Consider the following 21,945-nt stretch of genomic DNA (forward strand, 5'->3'; position numbering starts at 1 on the left):
GACCCTCGGGTCTGGCAGTTGCGGCCTATCCTCCCTTTCTGCAATGCTTGGCTGGGCAAGAGAGGACAAAGGAACCAGCCAAAGCTGCCCTTTAATTTTCTAGTGTATTTCTCTAAGGCATGGAGATCAGCCCTTGGGAGCCAAGCGGTGGTGTGCCTCTGCCTCTGCTCCAGGGAAGCGGAGTTAGGAGAAGCTGTACCTCCACGAGGCAGGGCCCAGACTCAGTGACCTCAGCAGGATTGTTGCAGCTGTGGGCTCCTCTTGGGAGTTTTGCTGATTGGTTTGAACTTTACCTTGAACCTAGGGGTGGATAGAGGTGTTGGAATTTTTCATAAATCTCCTTCCATTTTGTTCCTCTTCTAATTGTTGAGGTTTGTAATTATTTCATTTGCCCTTTTGAAGGTGAGTGGCTTTGTTGCTGCTATTTCTTTTGGTGGTTCGAATATTCCTCAGTGGACACCCCAGTTGGCTCCCAGAGGCCACACTCTTCTTCCCGGAGGTGTTTGTTCCAGCTCTGGCCTTGCTGGTGTGATGCACTGACAGATCTGGCTCCGTGAGACTGTTAGAGGCCAGACAGACTCCATTTTGCTCTGACTCCCTGTTACGTAGGAAATAAGCTTCTCCTAAGGGAATACCACGCCTCTGTTCCCACCAACAATTGCTTAGCTTCTCCCATGGGAACACCCCTGCTCTGTCCCCATCATCAGTTACTTAGCGTGACATGTTTAGCGATACAAAATGACAATTCTTACGTAATGAAAAACTGCTCTCTTTTGATTTCTATTGCTCTTAACCCATGTACCATGTGAACAGTGATTGTGTGGATGTTAGCAACCACTCTTTAGGTTGTACCTGGGTAAGGGTCGTTTTGACTCACTTCCCCCTCTGTTGATGATCTCATGGTGTTAGTTTGTAATTTCGAATCATAGCAACAGACATTTATGATTGATGTGAATTTTAGTATAAGAACCCCTACAACCCTATGGTCGGGCTGTTCTCCCAATAGCCATTTTTGGGGCATTGTGTGAGACAGTCAGCCAGCCGACTTAATAAAGACTCTCAAATTTGGATTTCTCAGTGGTGATTGGTCTGTTCTTAAGTTGCACCCCACAACACTAGTTGACCATTTAAAGCTGATTTTTCCCTGTCTCTGTCCCTCTCTCCTTACAGTATAATTTATCTTCCAATTCATGCATCCATTGATTAATCCATTTATCTATCTAACTATCTATCTATGCCTTCGTGGATGCCAAGTCTCTGAGTTAGCAAAGATTATGGTACTCAGCTAAGAGATGGCCTTGTAGATCACTCATACCTTTCTGTAATCAAAGAAAGCAAAGAGGTTAAATAAAAATGAACATTCAGTTTGACTTAGACCTTGTTTGAATTTATTGCTTTTCTTTCTTCCTCTAAAATGTCCTCTTCTTGTGTCTGTGTTGGAGACAGAGAAGAAGGAAAGTCAGATCTATGCTGCCTGGAGTTTTAGGCCCCATATCTAGAGGTCAGATTTGTGATACCCAAGGGCAATGGCTGGTGGTGGCTGATCTCCCCTGACTGCCCACAGAGCAGGCCCTGGGTCTCGTGCCTTGGATACCAGGTGAGGGTTGGGAACTATCACTCATCTTTTTAAAAAATTTGTACTTTTTAGATATACATGACAGTAGAGTGTATTTTGACATATTCTGTGTACACAGAGTATAACTCATTCTAATTAGGATCCCATTCTTGTGCTTGTACATGAGGTGGAGTTTCACTGGTCTTGTATTCATATATGAACATAAGAAAGTTATGTCCCATTCATTCCATGGTCTTTCCTATTCCCTTCCCCCACCCTTCCCCTCATTCCCCTTTTGTCTAATCCAGTGATCAGTTTATTCCTGGTGTACAGCATCATTTTCAGGTACTGGTTCCTGACCCTGTGACCCACATACTTATTTCTTTGTGATGAGAACATTCAAAATCTACTTTTTTAAAAAAATCAGTTTTGAATTATATGATACATTATTATTAAATGTAGTCACCATGCTGTGCAATGGATCACCAGAACTTATCCCTACTGAATTGAAACATTGTACCCTCTGATTCCTATTTCCCTCTTCTCAGCTGCCCCTCTCGCTCCCCATCCTCTAGCCTCTGATAACCACCACCCTGCAGTCTACTTCCACGGTTTATCTTCTTTAGGTTCCACATACAAGAGATCATTAGGGATTTATTTATCTTTTAGTGTCTAGATGATTCCATTTAGCATAATATCCCCTAGATTCATCCCTGTTGTCCTAAATGACAGAATTTCCTTCTTTTTTAAGGTTGAATAGTAATTCACACTTTTAAATCCATTTGGTTTTTGACAGGCATTCTGGTTCTTTCCGTATTTTGGCTATTGGGAATATTACTATAATGAACATAGACGTAAGTACAGGTATGTCTTTGACATACTGATTTCAATCCCTTTGGATACAAGGTATACTCAGAAGTGGGATTGCTGAATCATATGGTAATTCTATTTTTGTTTTTTCGAGGACCCTCCACACTGTGCTAATTTGTTTCTACCAATGTTTTCTCCATATCCTTGCTAATACTTAACTTCCATCTTTTTGATAATAGCCATTTTAATAGGTAGGAGGTGATATCTCATTGAGGTTTTAATTTGCATTTCCCTGATGAATAGAGAGGTTGCATACTTTTTCATGTTGTTTGCCATTTGTATATCTTCTTTTGCAAAATATCTGTTCAGATCCTTTGTCCATTTTTAGAAATAGAGCTATTTGTTTTCTTGTTATTGAGAATTTTGAGTTCCTTACATCTTTTGGCTATTAGCCCCTTATCCAATATAAACTTTGCAAATATTTTCTCCCAATTCGTGGGTTGGCTCCTTATTTTTTCCTTTTGCTATAGTTTGATGTGATCTCATTTGTCTATTCTTGCATTTGTTGCCTGTGCTTTTGGGGTCCTAAGAAACGCTGCCTAGAACAAGTCATGGCCCTTCCCCCCTGTTTTCTTCTAGTATCTCTAAAGTTTCCTTCCTAACCTGCCTTTCTTTGCAACCCTGAAAGAAGACAGGATAAACTGCTGGAGGTCTAGAGCGTTTCTGCTTCTCTCTGTTCTCCTAGGATATCCTGAGTTGAATGAAGTAATGTTGCCTCATTCTATTCCCATCAGCATGTGAAACTGGATTTTATTCAATGGCTATTTCAAAAATGTGGTTAAATATTTGAACTCTATTTCAGGCAGTTCTGCTGAATTAAGAGTCAGTCCCATATTGACAATTTTTTTTTGATAGCATAATAGCAAAATATAAAGTTTTATGTTAAAATTTTCTGCAGTTAAAAAAAGTATATCTTTTTTTATAATATGCTATCTAAGGCTGTAAAGGGCCCTTTCTTTTTGTATAAAACTTCTTTATTTCACATACTTTAATTCCAGAACAAAATAACAGTGATAACAAAACCTGCGATACACAGCATACAATTCTGCTGTCCAATTAGAGAGGGATGAGACTTGGGGTCCCTGTTTCCTGCCTTAGACACAAGAGAAGAAAAAAGCATTAGTCAGTAGCAGCAGAAGCCAGATGGACAAGGCCACCGAGGGCGGCTCTGCAGCCCTATTGGAAATTGTTACCTTCTTAACCTTCTTATCCAGCTATTTTTTATGAGCTTGCAGAGGTTCTCAGACTTCTCGATTTCTTCCATTTTCTTCTCCTCTTGCTCCTCCTCAGGTAACTCCAGGTTCTTCCCATCAAACTCCTTGAGCTGTTGCACACAGTACTCACCAACAAGCATGTATACACTGCTTCAAAGCCCTGCTTCCACACACGCTCCACTTGACAGAGTTGACTATCTGCTCTTTGGTTTCACCAGAGAGGTCATAGATGGCTTTCTGAGTTTCCTTCCTGGGAGAGACCTACTGTGATACATCTCATCTCCAGCCTGGGAGACATGCTAGCTCAGCAGCTCTGAAAGGTGTCATTGCTTAGTAAAATCTTCATGGATTCCAAGCTTTAGAATTTTAGAGAATGCCTGAAGAATTCTTTGGAGTTCCCTTTGTCTTCTGCCAGCTCAGAGAAGAATTCAAGGCACTTCTTAACATGGTTTTGTGGATGCCTTTCAAGATTTTGTTCGGCGGGACCATTTCTCTGGAGGAGTTCAGAGGCAGGTCCTTGGAGTCCACCACAGCACAGATAGAGTTGAGATACTCCTGCATCAGCTCATCACAGCTGTCCATGAAGGATACACGATGGACACAGGGTTCAATGTTGTTCTTTTTCTTGTTCTCAAAGAAGTCAAAGGGAACCTGCTGAGGGCTGACCAGCAGTGCCCTGAATTCTAACTGACCTTATACAGAGAATTGTGTGACTGCTAAGTCAGCTTCCCAGACACATGCTGAGGTTCTTAGGAATACTCCGTATTCCTCCTGGGTGATGTCATTGGGGTTTCTGGTCCAGATGGGCTTGGTCTTGTTTGGTTCTTTCTGATCAATATATTTCTCCTTTTTTTTTTTTTTTTTTTTTTTTTTTGCGGTGCTGGGGATCGAACCCAGGGCCTTGTGCTTGCAAGGCAAGCACTCTACCGACTGAGCTATCTCCTCAGCTATATTTCTCCTTAATCTGGGTTTTCTTTGTGTTATCCTTACCTGTGTCATCCTCCTCACCCAAGCCTGCGTCTTCCATCTCAGGCTTCATCCTTATCTCAATGGTCTTTTCCACATTTCTCCTCTGACTCATCAACACCAATTTCCTTCTCTTGTCCTTCTCCAAACAGAGGATGATGGGATAGCTTCTGAACTATGACTGATTCTTCTTCTTCTTCTTTTTTTTTTTTTGGCCTGTCTCTCTCCTTAGTAGTCTGCCTTGTCTGCTCTGAGTTGGAGGATCTCTTCCATACCCCAGCCAATAGGCTCATGGTGAGCTGCACAAATGGTGAAGGATGCCCCAGCAGAAGACCCCCAGCTGTCCCGTCCATCATTGTGCTTTGTGTCACAACCACTTTCCCTGCCACCAGATAGGCAGAATAAAATTCAACACCAAATTGCCCTATCATGGAGATGTTTGTACCAGCCTGAAGAACCTCCATAAATGTTTTAATATCAGACTTGGAAATTATTTCTGATGGTTTAGATCTAGAAATGTCTTCCCCAAACTTATGGTTTGAAAGGATGAACCAATGCAGGAAGGTTCAGAGGTCATAATGAGAACTGTAATTTTATCAGTGGATTAATCCATTTGATGGTTTAATAATTTGAGTGAACTACTGGGTAGTAACTGTAGGTGTGGCTGGAGGAAGTAGGTCATTGGGCGTGTGCCCTTGGGAATTATATCTTGTCTCTGCTCCTGGCTCTCTCTCTCCTTCCTGGCCACAATGAGGGGAACAACTTTCCTCCACCAGCTCTTCTGCCATGATGTTCTGCCTCACCTCCAGCTCAGAGCAATGGAGTTGGTCGACCACAGACTGAAGCTCTGAAACCATGAGCCCAAAATAGAATTTTATTCTTCTGAATTGTTCTTGTGAGGTATTTCGGTCACAGCTACACAAATCTGAATAAATAGTTCCCAAATTATTTATGAGGTCAGCCTTGGTCAATGCTGTATCCACCAAAGTCAGGCTGCATTTCTAAGAGTTGGGGATGATGCTAATTTCCAGCTTTACCATTGTCCACTTGGAAGAGTCTGTCAGGCTCTCGTAGAAAATCTGGTCCAAGGCATCATAAATAGAGGTCAACCCCTGAACCCCAATTTCTTTGTCAGAATAGGAGGTATTGATGATGAGAGACAGGAGTTGGGCAATTTCTGCCTAAAAGGCAAAGGTCCTCATCTCCTCATGATGCACTTCATCAGGCATCTTGAAGGGAAGGGACTGCAGGTACTACAGAGCAGTATGACCTGGGTCATGTCTGACTTGCACATGGCTCCTGGACTGTGTGGGGATGACTCAAGAGCTACACTGCCCTTTCTTGAAAGGGATCATTTTAAGAGTGAGCCCTCTGAAGTCAGACCCCCTACAGTTCAAATCTTGGTTTCACTGGTAACTTGCTGTTATGGTGGGAAAATTATTTAACATCTTCCTGCTCAGTTTTCTTATCTGTAAGTATAGAAGTAATACTAGTAATTACTAAGCACTGGCTAGTAATGCTGTCCATTGGCTTTCTTCGTCTTCATTTCACCCTTCTTAAAGGCTAACTTCTTGAAAGCTGGAAAGCTACAATCTACATTTTCCAGATGCCTCTGCAGCTAGGGTTCAGGATGCAATAGAGAGCCAGCTAATTAGACACATGCCCAGCATTTGGATGGCCAAGTGAGGCAGAAGCACAGACCTTTTTCTTGAACCTTCCACTGTCAAGTGGGAGTGAGGGGTTTTGTAGCTAGGTTTTGTGTTCGTGTCCTGTCTCCAGCCTCCTGGGTGAGTAGTGGTTATGGGGACTGAAGAGCCTGGATTCTGGTTTCCAATCTCTGGTTCACAGAAATGGGGCTGCTGTGGACTTAGTAACCCTACTATTAGCTTTCAGGATGGTATCTCCCAAACTGACCCGTTTTTATTATTCTGGAAACCAATCCTGGGCTCCTAGACCACATCTTTTTTTTTTTTTTTTTTAGCTCTTCTAATGATTTTACTTAATGATTTTACCTATTTTACTTATTAAACCACTTTCTGTTTAAAATATCCAGAGTTGTTCCAGTGTCTTGTTCTCAGCCCCAATGGATACAAGGACTACCCAGGGTTGCTGTGAGACTTCAGAGAGGTCACAAAAGGGAGGTTATGCAGCAGGTTAGGCACAGGGTTAGCACAGTGTTCAACAAGCATCTGACAGAATCACCATGAGTTGCTGTTATCATGATTCCCTTTCAAATTCCTGGCTTTGGGCTGTAGCTGAAAAACTGGACAGCCAGTTTTTGAAAAACTGGAAAACTCTAAGAACCTCCTCCAAAGGCTTTTACGGTCCAGAGGACTTAAAAGGAGATCCATGTTATGAACTGATCTCAATGATCAGTGGTAGTTCTTTTTTTAAAAAAAAAAAATTCCACATTCCCTTTTGTGGAAAAACAAAAAGCTGTTCAACCAGTATCGTTGGTTTCCTCATTTTTCATTTGTTCATATCTGAGAGTTCCCCAAACCTGGGAGCCCTGTCTTAGATGGCATCCCTGGTCCCTGGGCACCATATCCTCATTCTCAGAGGCAGGGCAGCAGGCTCCAGCAGAAGACCATGAACTCTGTGACCCAATAGAGCCCGGCTAGTGTCACTCTTATTACCTTCACTTAGCCCAGTGACTGGCAGGAGTGGGTCTCAGGGAAGTAGGATGAGTGAGAACACACTGGGTCCCTTGCCTGACTGTTGTCCCAGCCCTGCCACGAGGCCATTTCCAACTGTTTAACAAATCTTAATACCCAGGCCTTCCCTCTAGAAGTCATGATTTAAGTGGTCTGCAGTGCCACCATATGCCCTGTGTTTTTGAAAGGCCTTTAGATCCCCTTCCTCCTATCACCAGCCTTAACACTGACTTCCTGGACTGACCAGGCAAGGTAATGATCAGTTATCGGTATGTTAATCCTCTTAGAATTCTCCCCATCATCTCAGTTGTCGGCTAAGAAGCAGTAACACCAGCCAGTTTGTGTTCAGTCTTCTTAACTTTCCTTTCCTATCCTTGGAGGGGTGGGGCATCACAAGTACTGGATGAAGACCCAAAGATCCAGTGAGTTTATAGAGAATTTTCTCTTCCTACCCGGCTCATCCTTAGATTTGGGGTGGGGGGGGAAACATCTCTGCTTCTTGGGTTCTACCGAGACTGTCTCCTGGCACCTACCAAAGAACAGGGTTCATTCTGCCATGTTGGACATTATAGGAGTTTGTGCTGTCTTTGGGAAAGACAAGGACAACTTCTCTGTGCAGACCCCACCCTTCAGGGCCACAGAAACATCTTGCCATTAGTGTTTAAGCAATGATTGTTGCCTGAGCCTTTCACTTACTTCTATGGTGGAGAGAGGAACAGTTTTTCCAAGAGGCTGTCTGAATACTTTCATCTTGCTTCATCGGGACTCTCGGGTTCTGGGAGCTGGCTCCCTCCCAGGCCATGCAGGTTGGCAGGCAGCCACTGAAGCCAATCCCATCGCTGAAGCCAGTGTTTCACACTGGCTTGGAGTCAGAGATGGACAAGAGCCAGTCTGCCCTCCAGGAGTTCACAGTCAAACAGGGCAGCCATGGGAACAGCAACCCTTCTTGTAGGGCAAGAAGAAAGACCATAGGGACATGGACTCACTTCCCAGATTGAGTAAAAATGGAGTCTGAAAGGGAGAATGCCTATTGGTCAGGTGGAGAAGGAGGGGAAGGGCGTGTCTGGCAGAAGGAACAGCGTTAGCAAAGGCGCAGAGTCAAATTGTGGGGTACTAATTGTGGAGCAATGAGAGCAGAAGTAGGAAGAGGCCATAACATGAGAACAGAAGTAGGAAGAGGCCATAACATGACAGCCCTCCCAGTCGGGTTTAGGAGCTGGGATTTGGTCCCAGAGGCATGAGGAGCTGTGGAAGAGTTTTAGGTGAGGGAATGACCCAATGCAATTGGTATTATAGTGGGAGTCCAGGTAGCCCTGGCGTGGTGGAGGAGGGGTACGGGTTTGGATTCAGGTTTTTATTTTCTTTCTCAAAGCGAGGCCCACAAACCATCTTCTGTCCATCCCCGGGGGTGGTGGGTGGATGAGTGCCGGGGGCTTGTATAGAGGCAAGTTTTGGAGTCCAACCCAGACCTAGGAATCTTTGCAGGTAGGACTAAGCAAAGTGCCTTCTTCAGGAGCTTCCCAAGTTCATTTTTAATGAAAGAGAAACTGCCCTCAAAAGGAGTATAGATCAATGTCTCTTCTGAAGAGGCTTAGCACAGACTTCTGCTGAGGAGCCCCATGTTCTAAACCAGCACTTGCCTGAATTGTTGGGGAGACACATCATCTGATCCAGCAGGACTGGGTGGGACGGAGGTTCTGCATTCATTTTTTTTTTTTTTTTTTTTTTTTGCGGTGCTGGGGAATTGAACCCAGGGCCTTGTGCTTGCAAGGCAAGCACTCTACCAGCTGAGCTACCTCCCCAGCCCCGGAGGTTCTGCATTCTAACAAGCCCCCAGATGGTGCGATCACTGCTGGTCCTGGACCTTATTGAGTAAAGAGACTATCATGTGATTCCTTCTCTGTAGCCCCAGCTGATTGACAGCTCTTGGGTCAGGACTACAGCTGGTTCAATTACAGACTGGGAGAGGCTTTGCCTCAACCAGCTGATATTGATTAACTACAGGGATTAGGGTCTCTCTTTCAAGTTTCAACTGGGAAATTCAGGACTAAATCTAAATCCATGGCCCATGGGAGAAGAAGGGAGGCCCACTGGAAAATCTGGCGTGGACACATGGTGTGTTGTCAAGTTGGCAAAGGGCCAGGTAAAGAAACGTGAATTCCTGTTGCTGGCTCCTCATTGCTGTATTGGGTTCCTACAGTTTCTGAATCACATTCAAGTCTCCTGGTTTTTTCTAATAATGTCCAACCCTCTGCCCCACTGGTGTGTCCTTACAATAACTACCCAATACTTGGGGGGACTGAGTGAGACTCTTCTTTACTGTATTTGTTTGCTAGGGCTACCAGAGCAAAGTACCACACACAGGGTGGCTTCAATGACAGAAATTTATTTTCTCACAATTCTGGGACTTGGAAGCCCAGACAAAGGTGCCGACTGGGTTGATTTCTCCTGAGGCCTGGCTCCTTGGCTTGCCTCTGTCCTCTACTGTGTCTGCACAGGATCTTTCCTGCGCATGCCTGTCCTGGTGTCCCTTCCTCTCTGTAGGACAACAGTCCTGTTGGATCAGGTCCACACCCTTATGACCTCATTTAATCTTAATTACCTCCTATAGTCTCATCCCCAAATAAAGACACATTGGGGGTTTAGACCCTCAAACTATGAATTTTTGGGGACATGCATTGTGGGGATAGAGTATAAAGCCAGAAGACCTGAGTTCAAGTAGACTCTGCCTACTCAGCACCGCTCTTGGGCTCGTCCCTTTCCTTTCTGGACCTGGATTTTAGTGTGAAATGAGGTGATTTGACCAGAGGGCTCCACCTCCAGCTGAGCAATTTTAATATTCTAAGGATGCCTTAGTCTGTTCATGCTGCTATAACAAAACACCACAAGCTGGGTGTGGGGTGCATACCTGTAATCCCAGCGACTCAGGAGGCTGAGGCAGGAGTGTCTCAAGCCAGCCTCAGCAACTTAGCGAGGCCCTGAGCAACTCAGCGAGACCCTGTCTCTAAATAAAATATTTAAAAGGGCTGGGGATGTGGCTCAGTGGTTAAGCGCCCCTGGGTTCAATCCCTGATACCAAACATCAATCATCAATCAATCAATCAATCAAACAAAAACAAAACACCATAAACTGAATGGTTTAAACAACAGACATAAATTTCTTCAGTTTTAAGAGGTTGGGAAGTTCAAGATCAGGATGCCAGTATGGTCAAGTTCTGGTAGGGCCATCGGTCTCTGCTTGTGGTGTCCTCACTTGGCAGATAGAGGTCTCTGGCCTCTCACGTTTCTTGGGGACACCAATCCCATCATGGGGGCTCTCCCCTTATGATATCATTTAAACCTACTTACTGCTCAAAGATCCACTCTCCTGCTACAATTGCATTTGGAGGGAGGACTTCGACAGATGGATTTTGGGGAGGACACAAATATCTCAGTCCATCACAAAGGGTCAGGATACAATCCAAGGTAAGGGGAACCCAATAGGTTCTCTTTCTGTGCAGCAAAGGTGCCAAGGAGAGGTCCACAGGTGGCCTTAGGTGAGCGTGGTCCAGAGTGGCTGCCAGAGTCCTGTAGGGTTTCTGGATCTGATTTTTTTTTTTTTTTTTTAAATGACAAAACGAAAATTTTCTCTTTGTGTTGACTTCAGTGACAGGATCCCTGCTGCCACACTCTTGTGGGGTTTCTTTCACATTCTCCTAGCTTTACGCCTGAGAGAACCACTTATAATCAACCCGGCTTGGACCAGATAATCATATGCAAACAAATGCATAAAGCTTTGCCCCAGGAATTCCAGCATAGTGGAAAGAGCATCCAGCTGGGAATCAGAAGTCTCCAGGGCCTTGCTCTCTTTCTTATATGCCTACGTGATCTTGGACAACCCTTCCAGGCTTTGGGCCTCAGTTTCTCTATCTGTAAAATGATTTGGCAATCTCCTTGACCTCTCAGCAGTGGGGATGGGATGTGATTTCTAAGTCTTCTTTCTGCAGGAATGTCTTGTGATTCTTCCACTTATTTTAAGAACGATTCTTCGCTTTTCATATTCAAATAGCCTCGTCCTTGCATTTCTTTTTTTCTTTTACCCCATCCAGTTGGCATCGCTCAAAGTCCTTTTAAGATTTCATGACTTTTTCTTTTCCAAGTCTGACGAGTTCTTTGATTTAGCCTTTCTGCTTTTTCTCTGGGGGTTGGGTAGGAGCAGGAACCAGCACTTCAGGGTGAAGTCTCCTGCTGGCTGTCAGTGCCGCCGCCATCTTGGCACAGGCAGAATTAGGTTTTGATCATGCTCCTCTGGTTTGAGAGTTGTGGTCTGGCTGCCACTGGTGTCAGGAGTGAATTTCTTCATGTGTCGCTCTGCAAAGAATTTCCCCTGCCATTTCACTCTGGAGTTAAGACTCCTGGAAAGAATGAGACCTGCAATGCTCTTGTGATGAGTGTTGACAAAGGACTCGCAAACCAAAAAGTGAGGAACTAGTGATGTCCCCACCTTTATGGATGCCTCCTATTTTTTTTAGCTTGTACCAGGGATTGAACTCGGGGGCACTCAAACACTGAGCCACATCTCAGTCCTATTTTGTATTTCATTTAGAGACAGGGTCTCACTGAGTTGCTTAGCATCTCGCCATTGCCAAGGCTGGCTTTGAACTCATGATCCTCCGGTCTCAGCCTCCCCAGCTGCAGAGATCACAGGTGTGTGCCACTGTGCCCTGCTTGAATGCTTCCTATTTTTAGGAACTCTCGCATTTGAGAGTGCTAATCCTTGAACCTCATTTGTATAGTTTCTCAGGATGGCCATGGCAAAGCACCACACACTGGGTAGCTTAAAACAACAGAAATTTATTGTTTCTCACCATTCTGAAGGTCAGAAGACTGAAATCTATATGTCAGCCGGAACATGCTTCTTATGACACCTGGAAGGGAGAGTTCTTCCTCGCTTCTTTCTGGCTTCTCGTGGTTTATGGCAACTCTTGGTCTTCCTTGGCTTGTAGATGTAGCATTTCAACCTCTCCTCCATCGTCCTAAAGCATCCCTCTCACTCATGTGTCCATGTGTTTTCTTATAACACTAGTTATGTTGGATTAAGGGCCCATGGTATTCCATCCACTATGATCTCATTTGAACTAATTACATCTGCAACGACCCACAACCCTGTTTCCCATTAAGGGTCACATTTTCTGGCACTAGTGGTTACGATTTCAACATAGATTTTTGGAAGACACGATTCAACCTGTACATCACTGTGAGACGTCTTTATTCTGATTTTTGTAGATGAGAAAAAAGTCTCAGAGAAGTTTATGACTCCTACAACTCACATAGATGGCAAGTGACAGAGCCGGAATTTGGGGTGTAATTTGCCTCCTTTCCAGGCCTGTGGGCTTTCCACCAGAGCAACTTTTCCATTTAAGTCCTCGGGCCTGCCTGGATCAAAAGCATCTCTGGTGGGGAAGTGCCTGTTAAACACACCTGGGCCTGGGTACCTCTGTTTCTAATGAGCGACCTCAGTGCTGCTGAGAGGCTAGAACTTGGAAACTCGGGTGGTTCATCTTGGTTCCTGATCAAGGCTGAGTGAGGTGAACAGTTGAGCAGCTGCTGATTGTACAGATGGGAAGGGGTGGCAAGTGGGTAGAAAAAGCCAAAGTCTAAACTGGTGTCTTTCAAACTTTATTGTCAGATGAATCATCCGGGGGCATCTTGTTAAAATGCAGAGTCAGATTCAAGGAGCCGGGGCTGGGGATTGTGATTCTGCATTTGTAACAAGCTTCTAGGCAATGTTGGTCCAGAGGCTGTGTGGACCACATTCTGAGTAGCAGGGGTCTAAGAGGCTGTCTGTCCTAGATGAGACATGATGGGTGATGAATTAAGAATGGATTCTCAAATCTGGCTGCACATTATGACCTCCTGGTGAGTTTTCGATATACCCATCTCCAGTACTTGTACTGCCACTTATAAAAAAGTTCCTCAGGCATTTCTGCTGTGTGGTCAAGTGTAGTCACTATTTTACAGCAAGGTGAGAGGCATATGGATGTGTATGTGGAAAAGGGTGTCAGCTTTTTGGTTTGCTCTGTATATTTCTTCCTATGGAAAGTCTCCGACCTGCCTCACTGACCTGCCGCTGCTGATCTTGATGCCGGGCTCAGAGTCATGGGAGGAGATTTGGTTCACCTGGCTGGAGGGTGGGCGAGGGACTGTTCTGCTCTACTGATGTTTATGCCAGTGCACTGGGTGCTGAGGTGGGTGGCGAGCTTCCCCAGGGGCTCTGGACAATCAGAATGGGTTGCTGTTTCTAGCCAGAGTTCAGGTCCTTGATCTCCTTTTTTAAAGTGTCGCCTGACTTGCCCTCTCCTCTCACATTCTCTTTCTTTACTTCTCTACTCCTTCCTCGGGACGGCTTCTCTGATGACCCCAGTACATCCAAGTGACTCACCCTGGGCAGAGTAAGCTCCGGTGTGCAGTGTGTGGGTTGTGCATATTTGACCTCCTTCCCTGAGATCCCTCCATTTTTTACTTGTGTCTGACCCCAAAGCCTCTGATCTTAACCATCATATCATCCTGAATCTGTTTCTGAGACCCTGCAATGGGTAGTAGTTTAGAGTGGCAGATGAGAGCTTTGGTCTCAGGCTCACTTGGGGTTTGCTCCCAGCTCTGCTCCTTTCTAACTCTTGGTGTTGGGGATTTTTAACATGTTTCTTTCCTTATCTGTAAAATGGGGCTAGTGGTAGTATCTACCTCACGGGATTATAATGAGCACTGGATGGGATGATTCATGTGGAGCATTAAAGGCATGTGTAAACTTGTGTCTGCAGGAACCTGGGTGAGACTGACCTTGAGAGGCATCAGGTGCCCCTGAGCTCAGGACGCTTCTTCTGTCTCTGTCCCTAGAAAAGGGCAAACTGGGCAGGTTTGCAAATGCCTTTGGGTGTACTCATTTTTCACCAACCTCTGTCTGTTTCTTTCTATTCTTTTTCTGATTAAAAAAAAACCCAAACTTTTTTAAACCATGTTTTTGGAGTACATTAAATTGTCACTCCATGAAACAATATAGTATAGTGATTTAGAACATGGACTCTGGAGTCCACTCTCTGGCCATGCCATTTAGAAGCTTTGCCATCCTGGACAAATCCCTAACTCACTGTCTCAGCTTCTTCTTCTATAAACCAGGGATAAGAACCTGGCTTCTGGGGTTGCTGAGATAGTGCAGATGTGGTACAGAGGACAAAGCCCGGTACTTAGAAAGTCCTCGCATCTATTAGCTATTGTGATAGACTGCAAACCCTGTGACATTTTATGAGACTTCACATGTCCTTTAATCCCACATCTACCCAATGAGGCAGGAGGTATTATCTCCATTTCATAGATGAGGAAATGAAGGCTCAGATGCTTGAAAGCTGCATCAAGATCATATACACAGTAAGTGATGGAACCAAGATTTAAACCTTGGACTTTTAACTAAAATTCTTATCCAGGGATCCTTAATTTGGGAATCCAAGAAAACCCTGTGGTTTCATTGAGTTTGGGGATCCTTTGAAATTATTTTCAAATCCAGTGTTTGTATTTTCTTTTTCTTTTGGTGATGTTGGGGACTGAACCCAGGACCTTCTGCATGTGAGACAAGTACTCTACCAACTGAGCTATATCTCCAGCCCAAGAGTTTATATTTTTGGTTCAGGATCCATTGCCCTCTTTTGACCCACAGGATAAACCATTGTATTATCCTGACTTTCTTATAAGATATAAATATGGTTTAATTAACTCTAAATGTATGAAACTACCATTGCTGAGGTCATGGAAATGGTTGGGCTCTAATGCATCCGAATTCCTGGAACTGGTAATTTCCATGTTCCTAATCCATGCACACCATTCCAGTGTCTCCAGCACCATTTTGGCCCCAGTGGTTCTAGGCAATCTGAATCAGGATAGGATGATCAGAAAACCTGCCGTTCCCCCGTGGAGGTAGACCCGAGTCCTGGGTTTCACTCTCACCATTGCCTCAAATTCCCAAGGCTTTGTCTTCCTTACTTGTAAAATATGGGTATTGCCTAGTTGGTCTCCAGTCCTCTCCTAATCTTTCAAGGGCCATTCTTCTTCCACCTTTCTTATATGAAGTCAAGATGCAGATCAGAAGGCTCAGTCCATGAACAAAGGGCAGGCACATTCTGGGTAGGCAGGGTAAGAGGGGAAACATGGGTAGTCAGTTATTTGTCTGCTACAACTGGAGATGGAGTTAAGAGAAGCAGGAAGCTCACACGTATCTCTCCTCTCATTTCCCCAAGCTATGGCCACCACTGAGGACTGTAGAGTTAGAGCTACAGAGATAACTTTTAGTCCACCCAGTTATGCTTCTGAGAAAACTGAGGTCCAGAGAAGGTTACATGAGCTCACATGGCTGGATTGGGACTTGAACACTGGTTTCTAGAATCCAAGTCCAATGTCTGTTTACAAAGCTAATGAATACACAAAAAGGCTTAGGGGCTTTTTCAGGACTACCCACATGTGACGCAAGTATGGACTAATGGAATTCTAGGACACATTTCTGGGACCATTGTGCTTTTCCTTCCCATGCCTCATCATGGACATCCATGGAATGTTCTTACCTGTCTATTCTGTGCATACCTTTACCCACTGGAGTAGAGGAGGTGAGGATAAAAGGAGGATATTGGCCTCAGGGTATATGTTCCTGTTCTGGGTGAAGGACACACAGAGAGAGACTCCATTCTCTCAACTTTGGGGAGGTTAAATCTGGCGGTTTATATGCCACACGAGGGGTCATAGGGTCATAGGGCACCAGGAAAGTGTTCTAGGTGAGAAAGCAGCAAGTTTGGTTCGATTTATGAGAAAGGTCAGTCACAAAGAAAAGTTGGGGGCAAATTAAATTGAATAGTTTAATTGAGCAAAGAATTATTCATGAATTGGGCATCACACAGAGCCAGAAGAGGCTCAGAGATCTGTCCAACAGTGTGAGCCATGAACTCTTACAGGCCAGAGGTGGAAACAAAAGTATAGAAATCTGACTGGTGACAGCAAGGCATTCGCCGTATTTGAGCATGGTCTGATCAGTTGGTTGAACTCCAGTTATTTGTGGCAAAAAATATACTCCTAAATTAGGTTTCCGTTTGCTTACATAGTAAGTTAGGTTATGGTTTGTCACTTAAGATCTTGAAGTAAGAGGCAGCCTCAGGTCAATGGCCTGCTGCTTATTCAATCTAACATTTTGGTGGCTGTGTTGGCAATAGGTTGTAGAAAAGAGGCCAGAGAGAGGGAATCACTTTTGCTTCCACTCTTGTATCTTGCATTTTCTGGATGATCTGTGATGATTGCTTTTTACACATGACTCTTTGTGAAGAAGTTAGAGTCACCTTTTTGGAGTGAACCAACCACCCAGTTTCATGAGGATTCTAGGTGGCCATGATTTGACACTAGGCTTATGATGCAAAGATAAAAAGGAAATGCCAAATTGCCTCTGGGGCTCCTCCTCTGGACTGAATGTGGGTTGGGGCTGGAGTTCCTTGGATGAGTTGGGTTTTGCTTTCCTTTTGTTCTAAGAACTTGAAAGGGCTTTGGGGTCAGTTAGTCTGGATCCTGAATTTAAATCCCAGCCCTGCTGCTTACTCTACCTCTGGATTAAATTACCTTCTCTCTCTCTCTTTTTTTTTTTTAATATTTTTTAGTTATAGATGGACACAACATTTTTACTTATTTATTGTTATGTGGGGCCGAGGATTGAACCCAGTGCCTCACACGTGCGAGGCAAACGCTCCACCCCTGAGCTACAGCTCCAGCCCTGCCTCGTCTTTTTAAGTCTCAGTTTACACAATTGCAAAATGGAGATAATAATATCTAACCCAGAAGGCAAGATGACAGGTGTGTCCCGGGTACTTTCTGTAGGCACTGTGGACCATGTCTGTTGAGAGTAAGCAGAATTCTGCCAGAGTGACTTCTCAGTGTGGGCATCTCCAGGAAGAGGCTTTTAAGGCCCTTACCATTCACCAACTCCCTCAGTACATGTGGTTGAGGAACCATCAATGCCAGGTGGGGAAAGAAGAGCTGGGAACACAAGGTGTATGAGAGCCAGCACCCCCCATAGGTTTGCGCCGCAGCAGGATATGGCTTCTCTCCTAATTCTAACTCTCCCTGGTTGGCTCTTAGCACTCCTTGTTCCTCCTGAGTGAGAATTGCTTAAGTGGGAACTGCTGCAGCTAGGGGAACATTCCTGGGGGGCACCGTGGTGGTAAGGAGAAACAGATGGGGATTAAGACCCAACCAGGAGACATAGAGTGATCACCTGTGGTCCCTGAGGATTCAGCTACTCAGTTCCTAGTCTCTATACTTATGAGTTTCCTTTCCCTGTTCTTTGCACAAGCACTGTTTTTAAAAAGTAAGAAGTAATCTGAATAGTTAAATGGCCTTCTATTAAAAGTGTATCTCACTGTCTGCCTATCCATCCATCCATCAGAACAAAGGTCAACTGGAAGGTTTCCCATGTGCTGGGCACTGTGCTGAGCATTTCTTCTTCCTGGTAGCACTGAGAGAGGAGTCGCTGTTATTCCTGTTTATTCTCCCCTCATCCCTGTTTTTATTTTTTTGGATACCAGGGATTGAACTCAGGGGCACTCGACCACTGAGCCACATCCCCAGCCCTATTTTGTATTTTATTTAGAGACAGGGTCTCACTGAGTTTCTTAGCACCTCACTGTTGTTGAGGCTGGCTTTGAACCCAGGATCCTCCTGCTTCAGCCTCCCAAGCCACTGGATTAAAAGGTGTCTACCTCTGCGTCCAGCTCCATCCCTATTTTAAGATGAGAAAATGAGAGACATAGAATTGTAACTTGCCCAAGGTCACAAATAGGGAAGTGGCAGAGCCAGCCAGGAATTCTGGCAGCCTAGTACCAGAGCCAAAGCTCTTAACTGTATAGGACCTGATGCTTTTTCTGCTTGTGGGTGACATGGAGTGACTTGCCCCAAGTACAAATGATGGTCAGTTTATAGTGACTGAGTTTTGGATGATTGATGGTTTCTAAAATTTTCAATAGTGTTTTAATTTTTAAATGATGTGCATGTATCATTTTTATAATAATGAAATAAAAGAGCTGATTCAGATGATCTCCTAAACATATTATTTTCAGGATGCTAAACGGAAAGCAGAGATTTTTTTTTTTTAAGTAGGCAAAATAAAGGTTTTTTGAAACAGTGGGAGAAAGCATTTAATTTTAATTTTTTATATTTTTTACTGGTGCATTATAGTTGTACATAATGGTATATAACACTATAATTTGGGGCTGGGGTTGTGGCTCAGTGGTAGAGCGATTGCCTAGCATTTGTGAGGCACTGGGTTCCATCCTCAGCACCACATTAAACAATATAGATATTGTGTCCATCTACAACTAAAAATATTTTTAAAAATTTGGTCAGTATCATTCCCCGATATTTCGCCTTTCTATCCTCTCCTGCCTCCCCCTGGTCCCTTAGGAGGAAGCATTTTTGATTTTGATCATTTCTCATGGCACTTTTTGGAGGCGGATCGTGGTTTGGGTCTTCAGGCTGCCTACCGGGGGTGCCCGCTGCCTTACTTCATCTCTGCCACAAGATGGCAGTCACAGCACAACGATGGGCCTGCCTGCAACCTCTGTGAAGGAGCTCAGAGCATCTGTCTCCCAACTATGGAGACTGCTTGCTCCCCAATACCCAGTGGGAGGAAGGGGCTGTTAGAAAGGGACTGCAGAGCCTTTGTCCCCTGCTGACTCGAGCCCCGGGCAGTGGGACAGTCATATTCAGTGACTTCCATTTGCAGTAACTCAGAATAGGGTGGCATTGACCATCTTGCTTTCTGGTGGGAGATACATTAAAGACAAAAGGCCAGAGAGGTTTCCAGACATTGAATGAGTGCCAGTGAGCCTGGGGAATGGGTGATTTGTAATCTGTAGGGTTATTTATCCTGTGACTTGTGTAGATTCTTTTTTTCCATAAGAAGAAATTGGGGCTGGTCTTCCAGATGCAGAGGTTACAAGGCAAGTCCCAGGGTGGGCAGTTGATAACCTTCACTGGGGTCTTTCTAGGTGAGTTACTGGGTAAGGCAGCTTCACCTAGGGCCCCAATTTTGTGCCAATTCCCAAGGAAGGAAGACTGTCAAGAATAAGACTTGGCCCTGGTCCTTGTGGTGAAACTAGGGAAGTGCACAGGTGACTGGGAGGAAAACTTGGAGTGGGGGCCACTGTATTACTACCACCTGAGATGCCCAAGAGGGACTGGACTCAGGTAGGGGGAGTAAATGCAGAACTCCTGTATCAGTTAACACCAGCTGCTATAACAGACAAAACTTCCGATCTCAGTGGCATAACACAATAGAGGTTCATTTCCTGCTCACCTAATGTTCAGAACTGCTGATCCTGATCAGCAAGTGGGTAGCTCTTCTCCAAATGGCAATTCAAGGACACAGGCTCCTTTCTCTAGTGACTCTTCCATTTTCAACACATGGCTTCTAGAGACTCTTAAAAGTACAAAGAACACAGAGAAGCGCACATGGAAGCTTTTGTGGACCAGGCTCAGGGTGGGTGGAGGCATTACTGCCACCTCTGTTCCCTTGCCAGAAATGAGTGGCATAGCCTCTCCTAACTACAAAGGAGGCTGGGAAATGTACTCTAGCGTGTGCCCAGGAGGATGAGAAAAATCAGGGTTGTGTCCAGCTGGCTAGTCTCTGCTCCAAGACTCATTGTTTATCCCAAAGAAATAATCAGTTTTGCTCATACAGAGATATTCAATGACAAAGATGTTCATTGCTTTTATGACAAAAGTCAATGTTCAGAATAAGAGATTAAAGAATTTATGATCTTCTCACCAAAAATTGTGTGGTAGAAGAACGTTCAGATCCACAGTCCTCATGGTGCTTTATTAAGTCATAATGCTTTGTTATTTATTAAGTGCTTTGTTAAGTACTAATCCCGGGAAGCTTTAGGGTTCACATGAGTCAAGACTGAAATACAAAGAGGCATTATTTATTTTCATTTAAATGTTTTACCCCTTAGAGTTATACGTAAAATATTTACTTTAAATATAACTCTTGACATTATTCTCTCTGTATTTCTAGGAACACATTTCCTCAAAAGCAAAGTGTAGGATTGAATTATGTTGCAGACTTTGTGGGCAATTATTGAATTCACTTCTTATCTCCCTGGTTCAATGTCTGACTCCCACCCTGAACCATAGCAGCCCAGGGCAGAGGTGGTATCAGCCTTGTTTACTGCTCTGCACAGAGTGTGGGGCAAGAGGAGGCATTTAGTAAATATTTATTGACTAAAGTTGAATCGAATGGGATGATGTCAAATGCAAAATGAAGGGATGAAAAGGCAAGAAAAGAGTGAACATGCAGTAGAATGCCAGCTATGTGGAAAGTTCATGCATGCAAATCAAAGGCTGCAAGAGAACATCTCTGCACTCTAGGGTTGGGTCATGTTCTTTTATTCAGAATCTCCTCTACTTTCCATTTCTTTTACATGGAATCATTTGCATAATCATTTATGGCGATCATAATCAAGATGAAAAGAAAAAGCTATTCTTAAAAAAAAATCCTCCTCTAGAGACCAGAAGTGTGACTCTGATACTATGTTTCAGAGGGTCCTGGATGCCTCCTGGTATTGATGGGCAGGGGTGGGGAGTTACTTAAATCACTAATCCTCAGACGCTTAGTCTAGAAACTGGGCCAGAGCCCAGCCTGGAAGTGGGGTGCCAGGAGGCACAGGGGACCTGGAGGGGAGCTGACCCCTCTCATCCTGCTCTGAAGTGTGAACATGGCCCTCACCTGTGCTGACCGTGGTGTGGGTTTAGCCTCTGGGGATAGATGTGTGTGGCGGGAGACGGGGCAGGCTGTCACCACAGGCTGGACACTTGGTTCTGTGATCCTTCTGGGAGCTTCTCCATCCTCCTGAAGTTGTTGGTAAAATGCAGGACACGGGTTAGATTTGAATTTCAGATGAGTGATGAATAATTTTTTTTTAGCATAAATGTCTTAAATATTGTACTCTTTATGCAATACCACCAAGCTAAAGGGCCTTTTTTTGTGAGATGACCAGCTTCTTCAGAAGAGGGGAGGCACAGTTGGTATTGCAAAGTCGGTTACATCAGCCTGGTGACTTCCCCTGGCCACTTCCCTCCCTCTTCACAACCTCTCCTTCCTCCCACTGACTGCCCACGGCGATGTCCAGAAGGGCAGCACGGCCTGTTTCAGGGTTGGTCACTGCGAGGTGTTTTTCCTGGGGAATCCTGCCTGACTCAGATCAGACCCTTCGAACTCCTACGGATGACTTTTTAGGGCTCATTCCTCCCAGGGCAGCTCCTTTTTTTCTGGCTGACTCTGTCCCTTGCTGCGTGGCCATCTCCTAGGCCTCTTTCCCCAGGTACTGCATGTGGTGGCCAACTCCTAGCTTCTCCCTGGAAGCAGCATTCTTGCCTTTTTGAGTTTTTCTTGTGACTGCCCACATTTTTTAGGGGAACAGACCTAGATAAACACAACAAGCATTTCCCTGGTAAGATAATTCCTAGGCATTTAAAAATAAACGTAAAAGCCATCCTATGGTGTGCTGGGGTTGAACAGGGCTTTGCAGGGGGCAGAGGCATGTCCAGTCTGGGGAGCCTGGGTGGAGTTGCAGGCCTGAAGCTTCATGCTCCTACGCAGCAAAGAGCAAATAGAGGTAAAAACAGG

At 44.6% G+C, this 21,945-nt stretch overlaps 2 pseudogenes; both read right to left on the reverse strand.

Moving 5' to 3' along the window:
* Positions 1-3,519: 3,519 nt before the first annotated feature.
* On the reverse strand, positions 3,520-4,503 carry LOC124979284 (heat shock protein HSP 90-beta-like; annotated as a pseudogene).
* A 330-nt stretch (positions 4,504-4,833) lies between these two features.
* Positions 4,834-5,834, reverse strand: LOC124979285 (heat shock protein HSP 90-beta-like; annotated as a pseudogene).
* Between the last annotated feature and the right edge of the window lie 16,111 nt (positions 5,835-21,945).

This window comes from Sciurus carolinensis, chromosome 3 (assembly GCF_902686445.1).
Source record: "Sciurus carolinensis chromosome 3, mSciCar1.2, whole genome shotgun sequence".
NCBI lineage: Eukaryota > Metazoa > Chordata > Mammalia > Rodentia > Sciuridae > Sciurus > Sciurus carolinensis.